This window comes from Schistocerca cancellata, chromosome 2 (assembly GCF_023864275.1).
Source record: "Schistocerca cancellata isolate TAMUIC-IGC-003103 chromosome 2, iqSchCanc2.1, whole genome shotgun sequence".
Lineage (NCBI taxonomy): Eukaryota > Metazoa > Arthropoda > Insecta > Orthoptera > Acrididae > Schistocerca > Schistocerca cancellata.
In genome coordinates, this window is record NC_064627.1 from 832,835,952 (window position 1) to 832,853,835 (window position 17,884).

Below are 17,884 nucleotides of genomic sequence, written 5' to 3' on the forward strand. Positions count from 1 at the left end.
AAAGCTACCCATTCTTCTTCTACTGTATTTCTTTCCCCCATTCCTGTCAATTGTTCCCTTATGCACTCCCTAAAACTCTGTACAACCTCTGGTTCTTTCAGTTTATCCAGGTCCCATCTCCTTAAATTTCCACCTTTTTGCAGTTTCTTCAGTTTTAATCTACAGGTCATAACCAACAGATTGCGGTCAGAGTCCACGTCTGCCTCAGGAAATGTCTTACAATTTAAAACCTGGTTCCTGAATCTCTGTCTTACCATTACATAATCTATCTGATACCTTTTAGTATCTCCAGGGTTCTTCCATGTATACAACCTTCTATCATGATTCTTAAACCAAGTGTTAGCTATAATTAAGTTGTGCTCTGTGCAAAATTCTACCAGGCGGCTTCCTCTTTCATTTCTTAGCCCCAATCCATATTCACCTACTACGTTTCCTTCTCTCCCTTTTCCTACACTCGAATTCCAGTCACCCATGACTATTAAATTTTCGTCTCCCTTCACTATCTGAATAATTTCTTTTATATCATCATACATTTCTTCAATTTCTTCGTCATCTGCAGAGCTAGTTGGCATATAAACTTGTACTACTGTAGTAGGCGTGGGCTTCGTGTCTATCTTGGCCACAATAATGCGTTCACTATGCTGTTTGTAGTAGCTTACCCGCATTCCTATTTTCCTATTCATTATTAAACCTACTCCTGCGTTACCCCTATTTGACTTTGTGTTTATAACCCTTAGTCACCTGACCAGAAGTCTTGTTCCTCCTGCCACCGAACTTCACTAATTCCCACTATATCTAACTTTAACCTATCCATTTCCCTTTTTAAATTTTCTAACTTACCTGCCCGATTAAGGGATCTGACATTCCACGCTCCGATCCGTACAACGCCAGTTTTCTTTCTCCTGATAACGACATCCTCTTGAGTAGTCCCCGCCCGGAGATCCGAATGAGGGACTATTTTACCTCCGGAATATTTTACCCAAGACGACGCCATCATCATTTAATCATACAGTAAATCTGCATGCCCTCGGGAAAAATTACGGCCGTAGTTTCCCCTTGCTTTCAGCCGTTCGCAGTACCAGCACAGCAAGGCCGTTTTGGTTATTGTTACAAGGCCAGATCAGTCAATCATCCAGACTGTTGCCCATGCAACTACTGAAAAGGCTGCTGCCCCTCTTCAGGAACCACACGTTTGTCTGGCCTCTCAACAGATACCCCTCCGTTGTGGTTGTACCTACGGTACGGCTATCTGTATCGCTGAGGCACGCAAGCCTCCCCACCAACGGCAAGGTCCATGGTTCATGGGGGGGGGACTGAATAATATACAAAACCTAAAAAAAAATTACTATAACGTCATCAACGTGCATGCCGTAAATAAAAACATTGGTGTATTTGATGGCGGGGAATATTCCCTAATTCGTGACCTCAAGCGGTGGCCTGACCAAAACTGGTTGACTGTGAACAAATGTTATCAGCTTTTGGTGGTACCGTTAAGCCATTCTTTAAATGTGTCGATGCATTACCACTTTTAACTGTGGCTGTGAAGTACGAGTATAAAGGAGGCAATGCTGGTGCACGTTCTTATGGTGATACAATGTGTGCTGGTTTCGTGCAACAAGATGATAGTGGCTGACAACACAGCGTTAATCTTCGACAGCTAGCAGTTCAGCGCATGACGTCGCCTCTTCGATTATCTCACTTGAAACCCTCAGAAAAAGGAATCTTCTCGGGAGAAGGGGGGGAGAGGGGGAGACTGATATGATGTGCTCAGTCGTCATGCACTTTTACCACACTAAGAGCTGATTTGCAGGAAAATAGACTTTCGCTTTCTATTGATCTCACAGACATCACAGTTTTCAACCTCGTTTACAACCGTATAGTTGAAATCGGGAAATTCGAAAATCCCTTCGTGATGCGTAATATTTTGTGCACTCATGCTTATAAATTACGGATAATTGCAGAATGTCGTGCCACACAACGTGACACTATACAAAACTGTCGCTAACAGCATAGGCACATAGGGAACGCACACGACACAGATCTGTAAGTCCACGGTATTGGTGACAAGTTGAGAAAACCGTCCCGAAACACATGTGCTACAAAACGCCACTGTTTCCTGCGCATGTACCCCGACAACAATATGGGATATGATCACCCTGCACACGTACACAGGACGCACAACGGGTTGGCATACTCTGGATCAGGTGGTCGAGCAGCTGCTGGGGTGTAGCCTCCCATTCCTGCACCTGTGTCTGTCGGAGCTCCTGAAGTGTCGTAGGGGTTTGAAGACGTCCAGCGATACGTCGACAGAGAGCATCCCAGACGTGCTCGATGGGGTTTATGTCTGGAGAACAGGCAGGCCACTCGATTCGCCTGGTATGTTCTGTTTCAAGATACTCCTCCACGATGTCAGCTCGATGGGGTAGTGCGTTATCATCCATCAGGAGGAAGGTGGGACCCACTGCTCCCCGGAAAAGGCGGACATACTGGTGCAAAATGACGTCCCGATACACCTGACCTGTTACAGTTCCTTTGTCAAAGACATGCAGGGGTGTACGTGCACCAATCATAATCCCACCCCACACCATCAAACCACGACTTCCATACAGGTCCCTTTCAAGGACATTAAGGGGTTGGTGTCTGGTTCCTGGTTCACGCCAGATGAAAATCCGCCGATAATCACAGTTCAGACTGTACCTGGACTCGTCCGTGAACATAACCCGTGACCACTGTTCCAATGATAATGTACTGTGTTCTTGCCACCAGGCTTTACGGGCTCTCCTGTGACCAGGGATCAGTGGAATGCACCTTGCAGGTCTCCGGGTGAATAAACCATGTCTGTTCAGTCGTCTGTAGTCTGTGTGTCTGGAGACATCTGTTCCAGTGGCTGCGGTAAGGTCCCGAGCAAGGTTACCTGCAGAACTCCGTGGCAGTCTGTGGGCACTGATGGTGAGATATCGGTCTTCTTGTGGTGTTGTACACTGTGGACGTCCCGTACTATAGCGCCTGGACACGTTTGCTGTCTAGTGGAATCGTTGCCATAATCTTGAGATCACACTTTGTGGCACACGGAGGGCCCGTGCTACGACCTGCTGTGTTTGACCAGCCTCCAGTCAGCGTAGTATTCTACCCCTCATAACGTCATCAATATGTGTTCTTTGAGCCATTTTCAACACACTGTCATCATTAGCACGTCTGAAAACGCCTGCACACTTACTCGCTGCACCGTACTCTGACATGCACCAACACACCTCTGCATATGTGGACTGCTGCCAGCGCCAGCGTGCGACTGTCGCAGCTAAAATGCACCACATGGTCATACCCCGAGGTGATTTAAACCTGCAATCCGCCCACCAGAGCGTTGTTTCACCATTTATCAGCAATATCCTTAATTTATGAGCATGAGTGTAGTATTCACAATACTATAACATACGACGCACCACGAAGAAATCTTCCGAATGAGACAAAAATCAGTAGATTTGATGTACTTGTACAGACAAACAAATTATTACAGTTTCAGAAAAATTGATTGATTTGTTCTAGAGAAAGAGCTTCACTAATTGAGCAAGTCAATAACGTGTTGGTCAACCTTAGCCCGTTATCCAAGCAGTTATTCGACTTGGTATTGATTAACAGAGTTTTTGGATTTTCTCCTAAGGATATCGAGCCATTTTCTGTTCAACTGGTGTATCAGATCGTCAAAATGCCAAGCTGGTAGGAGGGCCCTGACCATAATGCTCCAGACGCTCTCACTTGCGAAGAGATCGGGCAACCTTGCTGGGGACGGGCATTATCTTGCTGAAATATAAGCCCAGGATGGCTTCCCATGAAGAGCAACAAAACGGGGCGTAGAATGTCTTCGACGTGGCTCTGTGCTCAAAGAGTGCCGCAGATGACAACCACAGGAGTCCTGCTTTGAAATGAAGTGGCACCCCTGGTCGTCAGGGTTTATGGCGGTCAGGTTGGTGCCCTACCGCCGTCTGGAGCGCCTCCAGACAAGCCTCCGCTTATCATCAGGGCGCAGTTCGAAGCGAGACTTATCAATTCTACTCCAGTCAATCAGATTCCAGGTCTAAGACGTGTCCGAGGAGGCCCCCAACAGCGGTGGGATTCCAACCCTACTGCCACCCGCCATATGGCCTGACGAACAGGAGTGATAGTCTGGGGAGTGATTTGTTTTCATAGCAGAAGCCCTTTGGTTGTCATCCACAGTACACTTACGGCACAGCGGTATGTCAACAATATTCTACACCCCGTTTTGTTGGCCATCATAGCAATCCATCGTGGGCTTACATTTCAGCAAGATAATGTCCGTTCGCACACGGACAGAGTTTCTACAGTTTGTCTTCGTGCTTGCAAAACCGTGCCTTGGCCGACAAGGTCGCGGGATCTCTCCGCAACTGAGGATGAGGGAAGCATTATGGGCAGAGCCCTCCAACCAGCTCAGGATTCTGACGATCTAGTGCACCAATTGAACAGAATTCGGCACGATATCCCATAAGAGGACATCCAGCAGCTCTGTCAATGCCAAGCCGAATAACTGCTTGCATAAGGGCCAGAGGCGGACCAACAAGTTATTGACTTCTCAATTTGTGAAGCTCTTTCTCTTGAATGAATCACCCAATTTTTTAAAAAATTTTAGTCATGAGTTTGTACATGTATATCACATCTAGTGATTTCCTTCCTATGAGGACAATTCCTTCATGGTACTTTTTCTGTCTTAGAGTGTATACATGATGTATTGTGACTCAAATGGTTCAAATGGCTCTAAGCACTGTGGGACTTAACATCTGAGGTCATCAGTTCCCTAGACTTAGAACTACTTAAACCTAACTAACCTAAGGACATCACACACATCCATCCCCGAGGCAGGATTCGATCCTGCGACCGTAGCAGCAGCGCTATTCCGGACTGAAGCGCCTAGAACCGCTTGGCCACAGCGGCCGGCTATTGTGACTCAGTGTCATCTTATTCCGTACTGAGGACTCTTATAAAAGTAATACTGTGATGCCTCAATCTGAACTAATGGCGATAGAACTTCAGAATTAGTTGGACTAAATAAAATGTAATCGAGGCTAAAAATTAACTCATAAACTTCAGCAACTAATGTGTGGGAAAATTTGCATTTCAATTTTATATGTGATGTAATGGCGGCTAGAGATGATAAATAGATAATGATATTGCACATATAGATATTTTCCTCTGATTTCGACGAATAGACACCTAGTTGCATTAAAGCAGCACTCCGTCTTCAGGCCACAACTGGCCCATCGGGACCATCCGACCGCCGTGTCATCCTCAGTTGAGGATGCCGATAGGAGGGGCATGTGGCCAGCACACCGCTCTCCCGGTCGTTATGATGGTTGTCTTTGACCGGAGCCGCTACTATTCGGTCGAGTAGCTCCTCATTTGGCATCACGAGGCTGAGTGCACCGCGAAAAATGGCAACAGCGCATGGCGGCTGGATGGTCACCCATCCCAGTGCCGGCCACGCCCGACAGCGCTTAACTTCGGTGATCTCACGGGAACCGGTGTATCCACTGCGGCAAGGCCGTTGCCGGTTGCATTAAGAAGTTACTAATTATCGCCAAGGAGGCAATTACCATTAAAACCAAATCGTTGTTTGGACGTGAACACTTTTTCGTGCAGGGATCCTTTCGCAAGGTAAAGTTGGCCGTTAGGAAGATGCCAGGGCCCAAGTTATCTTCCCAGAGTGGTCCCACCTGAATTACTGCAGAAGACCTATTTAAACCGACGATAATAAACAGCGCCACTTCTGTCTGTCGACTGTTAAATTTGGGAGAAGAAGTTTTAAATAGTACCCAAAGTGAGCCATCACTTGCTAAATCTGTGGACCTCTATGAAGAAGTCAACACGTGTTCCTGCTGTAGGTGCAGCCAGTCTCCTAACCACACTGACCTACAGTTTGAGCTTCATGTTGTTGCAGTACTCCTGAGTGCTGGAGACAGTAGCAAATCATTTTAGCATATTTTTGTTTGTAGAGAAAGCTTGATTAATAAATGGATTCTAAGAAAGAAAATGCGCAGCACTAAGGAATTATCCATATGAGACATAAATCGCTAGATATGTACAGACAAACAAATAATTACCATTTCAGAAAAATAGGATGATATATTCAGGAGAAAGAACTTCACGAGCTGAGCAAATCAGTAACGAGTTGGACCACTTCTAGCCATTATGGAAGCAGTTATTCGGCTTGGCGGCGATTGACAGGATTGATGCAAGTCCGCCGAGATGTTCTAGGCGCTACAGTCTGGAACTGCGCGACAGCTTCGGTCGCAGGTTCGAATCCTGCCTCGGACATGGATGTGTGTGATGTCCTTAGGTTAGTTAGGTTTAATTAGTTCTAAGTTCTAGGGGACTGATGACCTCAGCTGTTGAGTCCCAAAGTGCTCAGAGCTTTTTGAACGATTTTGAACAAGGAGTGACGGTCTGCGGTGACATTTTATTCCATACCAGGACCCCTTTGGTTGTCATCTGCGGCACCCTTACAGCTCAGCGATACGTCGACTATATCCGGTAGCCCGTTTTGAGGCCCATCATGGCAAGCCATCATGGACTTACATTTCAGCAAAATAGTAAAAGTCGCCAGGTCTCTCCCCAGTTGAGAACGTCTGGAGTATTACGGACAGGACCCTCCAACTACATCAGGCTTTTGACGATATAATGTACCAATCGGACAGAACTCGACACAATATCACAGAAGGATATCCATCAGCTCCATCAATGCCGAGCCAAATAACTCCTTACATAAGGGCTGGAGGCGGACCAAAGCGTTATTGATTTGCTCAATTTGTGAAGCCCTTTCTCTTGAATAAAATCTGAAGAAGATCGAGTTAAGGCAGTCCGGAAACAACAAGAAGAAGAAGAAGAAGCCCCTACGACTAGAGCCAAGGAAGGCCCGCCATTATAGCAACAGCGACAGCAACTACGTCCTCTGCGTCTACTGTATATCTACGTCCTCTTGTGTAACTATTCATAAGGCAGCATCGTGGTGCCAACTTTCAATAGAACAGTTGTTCGTCCACACACGGCACGAGTTTGTACGAATTGTCTGCGTGATGTCGTGGTATTCCTGTGGTCAGCAACATCCTCATGGTATCCTTGATAATATGTCATTGTCAGGCCTCTCTACAAATAGGGGGAAACCACAGATGTCAATAATTATCGGCCAGTATCCTTGCTTACAGCATTTTCAAAAATCTTCTGGAAAGTAATGTACGCAAGAGTGGTTAGCCATCTCAACAGTAATGAGATACTTAGTAAACCACAGTTTGGATTTTAAAAATGCTGTTCCACTGAGCCAGCAATATGCAATTTCACTGTCCACATAATAGAGTCTTTAAATAGTAAAATGTCACCAATACAAATTTTCTGTGATTTGTCCAAAACATTTGATTGTATGAACCATGACATTATGTTACAGAAATTACAATTCTGTGGTACAAATGGAATAGCATATGAGTGGTTTAAGTCATACCTACAGAACAGGAAGCAAAAAGTTTCCTTATATGGGTCAAGTGATTTAAATAAGTTTGCCACTTCATCTAACTGGGATGATATTATATTAGGTGTTACACAGGGTTCAATAATGGGTCCCCTGCTGTTCTTGATACAGGTGAACGATCTCCCTTACTATCTGAAACAGGAAGCTGAATTGACACTGTTTGTTGATGATGCAAGCATCATTATTAATCCAGTAAAAAAAACTCCAATTGAAAATGATACAAATAAGATCTTTGGAAAAGTCATTAATTGGTTTTCTGGAAATGGGCTCGCTCTAAACTTTGAAAAAGCACAGTACATCCAATTTTCTGCTGCAAAAAGTACAGTTCCTTCAATAAATATAAAAGATCAACAGAAGTCAGTAGACAGGGTAGAAATTACTAAGGTTTTCGGTGTACATACAGATGAGAATCTTAATTGGAAAATTCATATTTTGGATCTTCTAAAGCGACTAGGTTCAGCAACTTCTGCAATCAGAATAATTGCCAATTTTGAGGATATAAAAATTAGTAAGCTAACATACTTTGCATACTTTCACTCTCTGATGTCATACAGAATAATATTTTGGGGTAACTCGACATTTAAACAAAAAGTATTCACTGCTCCAACGAAAGTGGTTAGAATAATGTGTGGAGTTCATAATCGTACATCTTGTAGGCATATTTTTAAAAGATTCGGAATTCTTACAACAGCCTCACAGCACATTTACTCACTAATGAAATTTGTTCTCAACAACATGGACCAGTTTAAAAACAACAGTGACATTCATGATTATAAGACCAGAAAAAAGAAACACTTACACAATCCTTTACTCGACGTATCTTTGGCACAGAAAGGGAGAAAATATGCTGCTATAAAAATTTTCGACAAATTACCAAATGAAATAAAATGTGTGACAGACGGCAGTAATAGCTTCAAAAATAAATTGAAATCATATCTCCTTGACAACTCCTTCTATACCATAGACGAATTCTTGAATAGGAATAAATAAATCTATAAGTATAGTATATGCATTTTGTGCCATTTAAGGGAATGGGGTAAATAATAGAAATATTAATCTTTAACTCTTTATTGTAATACATATATATTAAAAAATCTTGTTTCATATGTGCATTTCTTGTGAGCTTGACATGTTCCACGTCATAACGGCTATCGTACCGTGCGATTGATCGATGGAACACGCAACCAACTAACTAACATATGTGTGCCACCAGCTCGGACGTTAACTCCACCGCAATGCCAGTATCCAGGATACCAAGGTCTAGTTATAACTGAACCAGAGCACTCATCGCTCCCAAAGTGGATGCAACGTCATACTGATAAGTTGGCTCATACTACTAAATTATTTGTAAATGTGACTGGATTTTGCAAAAGCAGTAGTAACACACACACACTCAACCCACGAAGTTTCGTTTCCCTTTTTTGCCAGGCAGCGTACAATGTAACGTACTGGTTATGACGGTTCGTTGGCGCGACGTGGTGGAGCTTCGCTTCGGTCTCTCAGGATGGCGTTGTGGGTTCGATCACTAGGGCGAGGGAGTCAGGAATCAGTCGAAGGTGTGGGTGGCTGCAGCAAGGCAGACGTATTACAGTACAACTCTTAATTGTTACATGAAGCTGGATTAGATACAGCTGCGAGCCCACAACTGGTTGACGCAGAATGGTGTCTTCGTACCAGGTGTGGCAGAGGCGGTAGGACCTGAAGCCGTCGTACGATACTGGTGGCAGCGTGCTGACGAAGCACTCCGGTGGTGTCAATTGGAGCGCACGCACCTACCGTGAAGCAGGAGTGGCGCTTATGGCACAACTGGCGGAAACTCGTCGAAGGATCCCCGCGTCCACAGCTTCCCACGGACAGTCCCGCTGCCTCAAACTTCGGACCCCCAGGAACGTGGGCATCTGCTGGTTGACGGGGGCCGTCTGACCCAATACGCAGGCCCGCTGAGTTCTGTCGTCGAACTCTTCGCTACTGGGTGGGTCGTTGTGCCTGCCTGTTTATAGTGTCCACGTGGCAAATGGCAACGACCTCATTTTACCTCCCCATGTTTCGCAGGAAAAAGAATCGCAAAATCGGTTTAAGCAATTAAGACAGAAAAGTGTAACTTACGGGACATGTGACCAATACAACAGGATTAATTGCATTTAAATGACTTCACAGTCGGTCTTTACGTTCTTAGTAAGTGAAATGTAAATTAGGATGTCCTACTTTGTAAGGTTTGTATGTAGAACTGTAAACGGATCCTAGCCAAGGCTCGACATACGGAGATGTAACCCTTGTGCGCAATTTCTGGTTAAGCCACCTCACAAGGACAAGTATAAATTTAAAAATTACAGGGTCGCCACCAGCCCAAGCCCTTCCTAACAATTAAGAGAAGACCGAACTGGAGATCATCAGTTTAATTAAATTAAGAATGTAATTCTAAGAATGCAATTTTTTAAAGAAACTAACAAGATGAACAGCGTTGTATGTCGTATATCAATGAGCTTAATTAAATGTGATAATTTCTTAATTTTGAGACAGTACATCGTTCACTTTGATTCTTTTCCCATTTTTGTTCATCACAAGCAAGCAGGTTAGCTTATAAAAATCAGGGAATAGAGAATTGATTTGAAAACTGGCATCAATGAGAAATATAAAGGGAGCAGAGTTTATCTTTTACGTAGCACATTTATTTCGTTACTGAATTTGATGCACATCCTATGAATACACATGACTGGTGCCTGAATAAAAGAGTTTAGCTAAATAATTCGCAAAAAATTGTAGAATCGCGCAATTAAAAGGGAAAAACACACAAAAGGAAAGTGGAACACAATAATTCAATCATTCCATCTACCTACCCACGACTGTCCGAAAGGAACAAAGCAACTTCCACATCGCCGATTTTTAACAAAATAATTATCCCACATTCCGAAAATACATAACTACATACGCTTTCGTTAAGCAGAAGTACTTAAATATGCCATGAATTTAAGATAGGGAAGTTCTAATTTGACATACTTCTCATCAGCAGAAGCCCTCTCTAGGAGCTACGAACTGTACTCACCAGCCGATAGCTGCAGAGTGTCCTTTCTCCACCGAGCTTCGCCTAACTACCGGTGCAACGGAAGCTACCAGAGGGGTAGGCTTCATCCACCAACCTGACAGACAAACCAACCTCAGACTAAATCGGGTAGACTTCTCTGTCCAGGTACTGGGATCCTAAGTTGGTCGTCCTGCTACCCTCTAAACGAGAAGCAAACATCACCTGCTCCTAGCAGACGACAACCAACTTAGCGTGCCCCAGAAAAGAAACCCGAAACCACTAGTAAAAACACTCATTCAGTCACATTCAAGGACACATAGGGTAGGGTGAAGGGAAAAACGTAATAAATACAGGTCATGATTTCCTAAATGGTTCAAATGGCTCTGAGCACTATGGGACTTAACATCTGTAGTCATTAGTCCCCTAGAACTTAGAACTACTTAAACCTAACTAACCTAAGAACATCACACACATCCATGCCCGAGGCAGGATTCGAACCTGCGACCGTAGCGGTCACGCGGTTCCAGCCTGAAGCGCCTAGAACCGCACGGCCACACCGGCCGGCCATGATTTCCTATGGAACACAAAAAAAAAAAAAAAAAATCAAACATAATATCATTTAATAATCCTTAGTTTGTTTGTTCAGTTTTCTGGAAGAGTTAATAAATTAAACCGCAATCAGGCGGTGGACAGAATAGGATGTACAGAATCCAGTGAGACAAACATCTTATGAAACGACTCAACAGAGACGTTTCAACTTCGGTAGTAGAAACTTCGGGCAAACCATATGCCTATTTTTAGAAATCTGGTGTACCGGCACATTAAAGTGATTTTCAAAATATTCAGAACAGGCTTACGAATGCGGGTTAGGATAAGTGACTTGCAGATGTGCATGAAAATGGCATCTCTGTAATCAGCGCTGATCGCAACCCATGTCCACCCTACTGCTGCGGAAGCTTCAGCTGTAGTGCGTGTAAGGATATTTTAAAAATTGTGTGGTTTCATAGCCAACGGCCTTGCCGCAGTGGTAACACCGGTTCCTGTCAGATCACCGGAGTTAAGCGCTGTTGGGCTGGACTGGCACTGGGATGGGTGACCATCCGGTCTGCCGAGCGCTGTTGGCAAGCGGGGTGCACCCAGCCCTTGTGAGGCAAACTGAGGAGCTACTTGACTGACAAGTAGCGGCTCAGGTCTCGTAAACTGACGTACGGCCGGGAGAGCGGTGTGCTGACCACATGCCCCTCATATCCGCATCCTCTGACGCCTATGGTGTGAGGATGACACGGCAGCCGGTCGGTACCGTTGGGCCTTCCAAGGCCTGTTCAGGCGGAATTTAGTTCAGTGAGGTTTAATACACACAGCAAACGTCTTGAGGAAAGATATAGTTGTAGGTTTATATTTTTTAATATACTGCTTCCACAAATCAAGGAAAATTCTTATCAGTTATCCTAAAAAGTCTTGTGTCGATCGTGATAAAAAAAATAGCTAGTATCTGGAAAAAACAGCGCTGCGTGAATGAAACATGACATGCAAAAGCATAGTAATATTGTGTACGCAGTTTATGAACATATTAAAAAAAACAACAAAAAATAGGCGAATTGTATCAGACAACCCTGGTGTCCTCTGTTCACAAATGTACACTGACCTTACGACAGTCTATCCTGACCGTGGCCTACGCATTAGCTTCCTCTCGCACTCGCAGACGTTAATTTACCTTCGGCTCTACGTTAATCATTATTGTTACGATCAAGTTATTCTGAAGAAATTCTGATTTTATAGCATACATTTTTTTGTCGTATATGCAACGGAAACAGGTGTCAGCTCACGGAGTGAAGGTTACGCACTTTGTAGTAGTTTTCGCTGAGGCTGCCAACATCCGAAGCCATGCATTCTCTTCGAGGCATGGGTTCGGCCGAAATTGCAGCAGGAAGCCGCGCATCCGGCAGCTGGCAGACTTGGCACCGCAGAGACGGCGGCCGACGCACTTCTCAGACTGAGGGTGGAACCACGTTCGCAAATGAAGCGAAACAGTCAATCAGCCAAAGAGATCGCTAGTTATGCTGAGATATCCTCGATTTCTCCCGACAAGAAAATCGGCACACTCTGGGTGACCTGAAAATTAACGTGGCATGTGAACCGGAACGTAAAATTCCACTGTTGTCTCATTTGCTGCTAGACATAAGTGAAGAAGGGGCTGGGATTCGAAACTGCAGCTTTTGAATTATAGCCAGACAAACAAAACGAAAATCATTTCTCATTACTAAAAAATGAGAAATTTCCTTCTAATTTCAGATTGATATAATGGAATGTGAGGTCTCTTTAAAAACGGTGAGAAGATTAATATGGATAAACATAAAATAAGAATAATGGAATGTAGCAGAATGAAAAATTAAGTGATCGTATGGCATTGATGGCCGTGAGTCCCCACCTGGGGTAGTTCGATCGCCGAGTGATTTTTCATTTGACGCTACCTTGCGCGTCGATGATGTTGAAATGATGATTGATACTACACAACAGCCAGTCCCAGAACAGAGAAAATCTCCGATCCACCCAGGAATCGAACCTGGGCCCGCTGACCACTCATCTTATTTTGATATCAGCCATTTTTTCGTTTGTGCGAGGATTTAGAGAAGGAAAAAATGGCTGACATCAAAATAAGTGTCCAAGGAATAGAAAAGCAACTGGAATCACTCAACAGAGGAAAGTCCACTGGACCTGACGGGATACCAATTCGATTCTACACAGAGTACGCGAAAGAACTTGCCCCCCTTCTAACAGCCGTGTACCGCAAGTCTCTAGAGGAACGGAAGGTTCCAAATGATTGGAAAAGAGCACAGGTAGTCCCATCTTCAAGAAGGGTCGTCGAGCAGATGCGCAAAACTATAGACCTATATCTCTGACGTCGATCTGTTGTAGAATTTTAGAACATGTTTTTTGCTCGAGTATCATGTCGCTTTTGGAAACCCAGAATCTACTATGTAGGAATCAACATCGATTCCGGAAACAGCGATCGTGTGAGACCCAACTCGCTTTACTTGTTCATGAGACCCAGAAAATATTAGATACAGGCTCCCAGGTAGATGCTATTTTCCTTGACTTCCGGAAGGCGTTCGATACAGTTCCGCACTGTCGCCTGATAAACAAAGTAAGAGCCTACGGAATATCAGACCAGCTGTGTGGCTGGATTGAAGACTTTTTAGCAAACAGAACACAGCATGTTGTTATCAATGGAGAGACGTCTACAGACGTTAAAGTAACCTCTGGCGTGCCACAGGGGAGTGTTATGGGACCATTGCTTTTCACAATATATATAAATGACCTAGTAGATAGTGTCGGAAGTTCCATGCGGCTTTTCGCGGATGATGCTGTAGTATACAGAGAAGTTGCAGCATTAGAAAATTGTAGCGAAATGCAGGAAGATCTGCAGCGGATAGGCACTTGGTGCAGGGAGTGGCAACTGACCCTTAACATAGACAAATGTAATGTATTGCGAATACATAGAAAGAAGGATCCTTTATTGTATGATTATATGATAGCAGAACAAACACTGGTAGCAGTTACTTCTGTAAAATATCTGGGAGTATGCGTGCGGAACGATCTGAAGTGGAATGATCATATAAAATTAATTGTTGGTAAGGCGGGTACCAGGTTGAGATTCATTGGGAGAGTCCTTAGAAAATGTAGTCCATCAACAAAGGAGGTGGCTTACAAAACACTCGTTCGACCTATACTTGAGTATTGCGCATCAGTGTGGGATCCGTACCAGATCGGGTTGACGGAGGAGATAGAGAATATCCAAAGAAGAGCGGCGCGTTTCGTCACAGGGTTATTTGGTAACCGTGATAGCGTTACGGAGATGTTTAACAAACTCAAGTGGCAGACTGCGAGAGAGGCGTTCTGCATCGCGGTGTAGCTTGCTCGCCAGGTTTCGAGAGGGTGCGTTTCCGGTTGAGGTATCGAATATATATGAGGTATCGAATATATATTGCTTCCCCCTACTTATACCTCCCGAGAAGATCACGAATGTAAAATTAGAGAGATTCGAGCGCGCACGGAGGCTTTCAGACAGTCGTTCTTCCCGCGAACCATACGCGACTGGAACAGGAAAGGGAGGTAATGACAGTGGCACGTAAAGTGTCCTCCGCCACACACCGTTGGGTGGCTTGCGGATTATAAATGTAGATGTCGATGTAGATCTAAGTAGGGCGGACTGCAGGTGCATTACATCAGGCGATGACGAGAGAATTAGATTAGGAAATGACGTACTAAAACTCGTAAATGAAATTCGCGATTTGGGTAGAAAAATAACTTACGTTGTCCGAAATAGAAAGAATGTAAAATGCAGACTGGCAATATTAAAAAAAGATGGGAAATAGGAGGGCTACGAAATATTAGAGGAAGATCATAGCCTGACTACAGTGAGCAGCCTCAAATGGATGTAGGTTCCAGTTATGAAGAATCTTGCTCGAGATAGATTACTGTGCAGTGCCGCATCGAACCAGCCCTCCGGACGCCCACAACAACACGGTAAAGCCTACACAATATACACTGCCTGACGTAAAATGTGAAGCACCCATAAGGGGAGAACGAAAAAAAAATATTTTCGTTTGGAAAGGGTATGTCATGTTACTGCAGAGATTACAAAATTCAGTCAAACTGTCAGAGAACTTATCTGTATGACGTTACATCCCCTCTGGCCTCGATGGGTGCACTGATCCGTTTGGGAAGGGCCTCATGAGGCCATTTTGTCCTCTCTTGAGTAAAGCTGCCCCACGACTGTTGTAAATGGCCCTTTTCCTCTTCAATAAATCCTCTAATTTCTGCTGAAATTGTAATCCTTTATTTGTCTGTACATGCACAACACGTATACCGATTTCCGTCCGGTTCGGTTAATTCCATCGTGCTGCATCGTTCTCTAGAGCGCAGTTTTGAATTTCCTAAGTCAGATGATGTAGAGCTAACACTGGTCAGCTTCAGATATTTTTTTGGAACTATACAACGTACATTAAGAACGTACATTAACACTTAATGTACGGAAAACAACATTAATTAAACTTTACAAAGTAACAGCCTTGTCATTGCTGTTTTATGATAGCAAATTTCATACTCTAACATCTGATCAATTACGACGAATGGATCATCTGTGATGAAGTTCCTCCGCTTTCTAGAGGGATGTTCATTATTGGGCCGTAAAATAAACACCGATATTACAAAATAACTAAATGTGAAACCAGTACAACTATAACTGAAAAATAGAGACTGGACTGCTAAAACTATGTCTAACATATGCCTAACAATAGGATAACTAAAGCTGCAATTCTATGTAACCCCAGTAGGAAAGAGAAACGTTGTACTTCCCTAAAAGAGTTGGTGTTCGTCCGCAGACGAAACTGTAACCCGTTAGTGTTACTGGCGGACCATGAATTTAGAAGGATTATAGAGTGGTTCGGATCCATTCGACTGCAACGAATGACGACAGCTGTTAGAGAATCCCTAATTACTGGCATTAGGTTAGTGCTCAAAAAGTAGAATTTACATATTCGCCGATTAGTGTATATTGCGCGGACTATGAGGGACGGTATTCTATCATCTATTCATAATTGTTCTCCTTCGCAACGGCAAGTATACCGTTAGGCGCCCTCGAAAGGGTGGCCTGCTGGCCATTGTCCCTCCGGTACAAATAAATCCAGACTCCAGAGAGGGCGGCACTCTCCCGTGACTCGGTCGAATGTAGCGACCGAACATATCAACCGACAAAGGAAAATGAATTTCTTTCCAAAATAATACAAGTAGCGCTAGTCGCGCTAAATCATGGACAAGAGCAGAAGGTAATAGATCATTGCGTGTTTCAACCGGGTATTCTGTCCACCTTGTGGACCTGCAAAAAGCATTGGATAGTGTACAATGGTGCAAGATGTTCGAAATTCTAAGAAAAATAAGGGTCACCTATAAAGAAAGACGAGCATGTGCAAGAGCCAAGAGGGAACAATAGGACTGGAAGACAGAGAAATAAGTGCTCTGATTAAAAAGGTTGTAATACAGGGATGTAGTCTTTCGTCCCTATTTTCCGATCTACCATATATCGAAGAAGCAATGACGGAAATAGTAAAAAAAAAAAAGGCTCAAGAATAGGATTAAAATTCAAGGTGAAATGCTACCAATGATAAGATTCGCTGGTGACGTTGCTATCGTCAGTGAAAGTGAAGAAGAATTACAGGATCTGTTAAATTGAATGAACAGTCTAGTGAGTACACAATATGAATTGGGAGTAAATCGAAGAAAGACGAAGGTAATGAGAAGTAGCAGATCTGAGAACAGCGAGAAACTTAACATCGGCATTGGTGATCACGAAGCAGAAGAAATTAAGAAATTCTGCTACCTAGGCAGCAAAATAACCCATGCTGTACGAAGGAAGGACACTCCTGGCAAAGAGAAGTCTACTAGTATCAACAATAGATCTAAATTTGAGAATGAGGTGAGAAATGAGGACGCTCTCCGAAGAATCGACAAGGAAAGGAGTATATAGAAAATACTGATAAGAAGAAGGGACAGAATGATAGGAAATCTCTTAAGACATCGGAGAATAACTTCCATGGCAGTAGAGTGAGCAGTAGAGGGTACAAACTATAGCGGAAGACGGAGTCTGGAATACATCCAGCAAATAGTTGAGGACGTAGGTTGCCATTGCTACTCTGAAATGAAAGTGTGGACAGGAGACGAATTCGCGGCCGTCGGCATCAGGCCAGTCAGAAGACTGACGACGCAAATAGAGTTTATAACTGGTGCCTGAAAATCACAATCACATAAAATGCACAATGAAACAAAAAAATGAGAAAATGCACTCTGATCATACAATGTAGGCTTTCACGATCGATATTAACTTCATTTAAAACTTATGGGTTGACAGGCCGTGGTCGATATGTAAGACTTTCTCCTAACGTTTCCCCGAGTTCTGACTGCTGTTCTCAGCTTCACCTCGGAGGATGTCTCCCAAAACCAGAGATGAAACCTTAGGGGGAGGTTTTACATTTCGACCACGGCCTGTTACCCCCGAAGTTTTATGGGATTGCAAGATACACATAGAACAAAGAAAAGGAAGCATAAAATGTAAAAAACACATCTCGGTTCAATCTGAGAGAATAGTTCGCTCCCTTGTGAAAAAAGTTGCCTAACTGACTTGGCTCTTCGCAAAATGGAAGGCAAAGAACGAATCTGTCTGTGGAATCTTTCGTCATATGTTCCGCAAAGCGTGCTCCGTACTATTCCTCTTCTTTCGTCGTTGTACCTTGATGTAATGTTCTAACCCCCCAGAATTTCTTCAAATGCTTGAAGAT

At 43.8% G+C, this 17,884-nt stretch overlaps 1 protein-coding gene and 2 pseudogenes across 1 annotated transcript in view; 1 reads left to right on the forward strand and 2 right to left on the reverse strand.

Moving 5' to 3' along the window:
* LOC126162730 (tudor and KH domain-containing protein homolog) overlaps nt 1-17,884 on the reverse strand; it is a 393,959-nt gene that overhangs the window by 322,837 nt on the left and 53,238 nt on the right. The window lies entirely within an intron of this gene.
* Nucleotides 5,443-5,559, reverse strand: LOC126163561 (5S ribosomal RNA; annotated as a pseudogene).
* LOC126163479 (5S ribosomal RNA) lies at nt 11,557-11,674 on the forward strand (annotated as a pseudogene).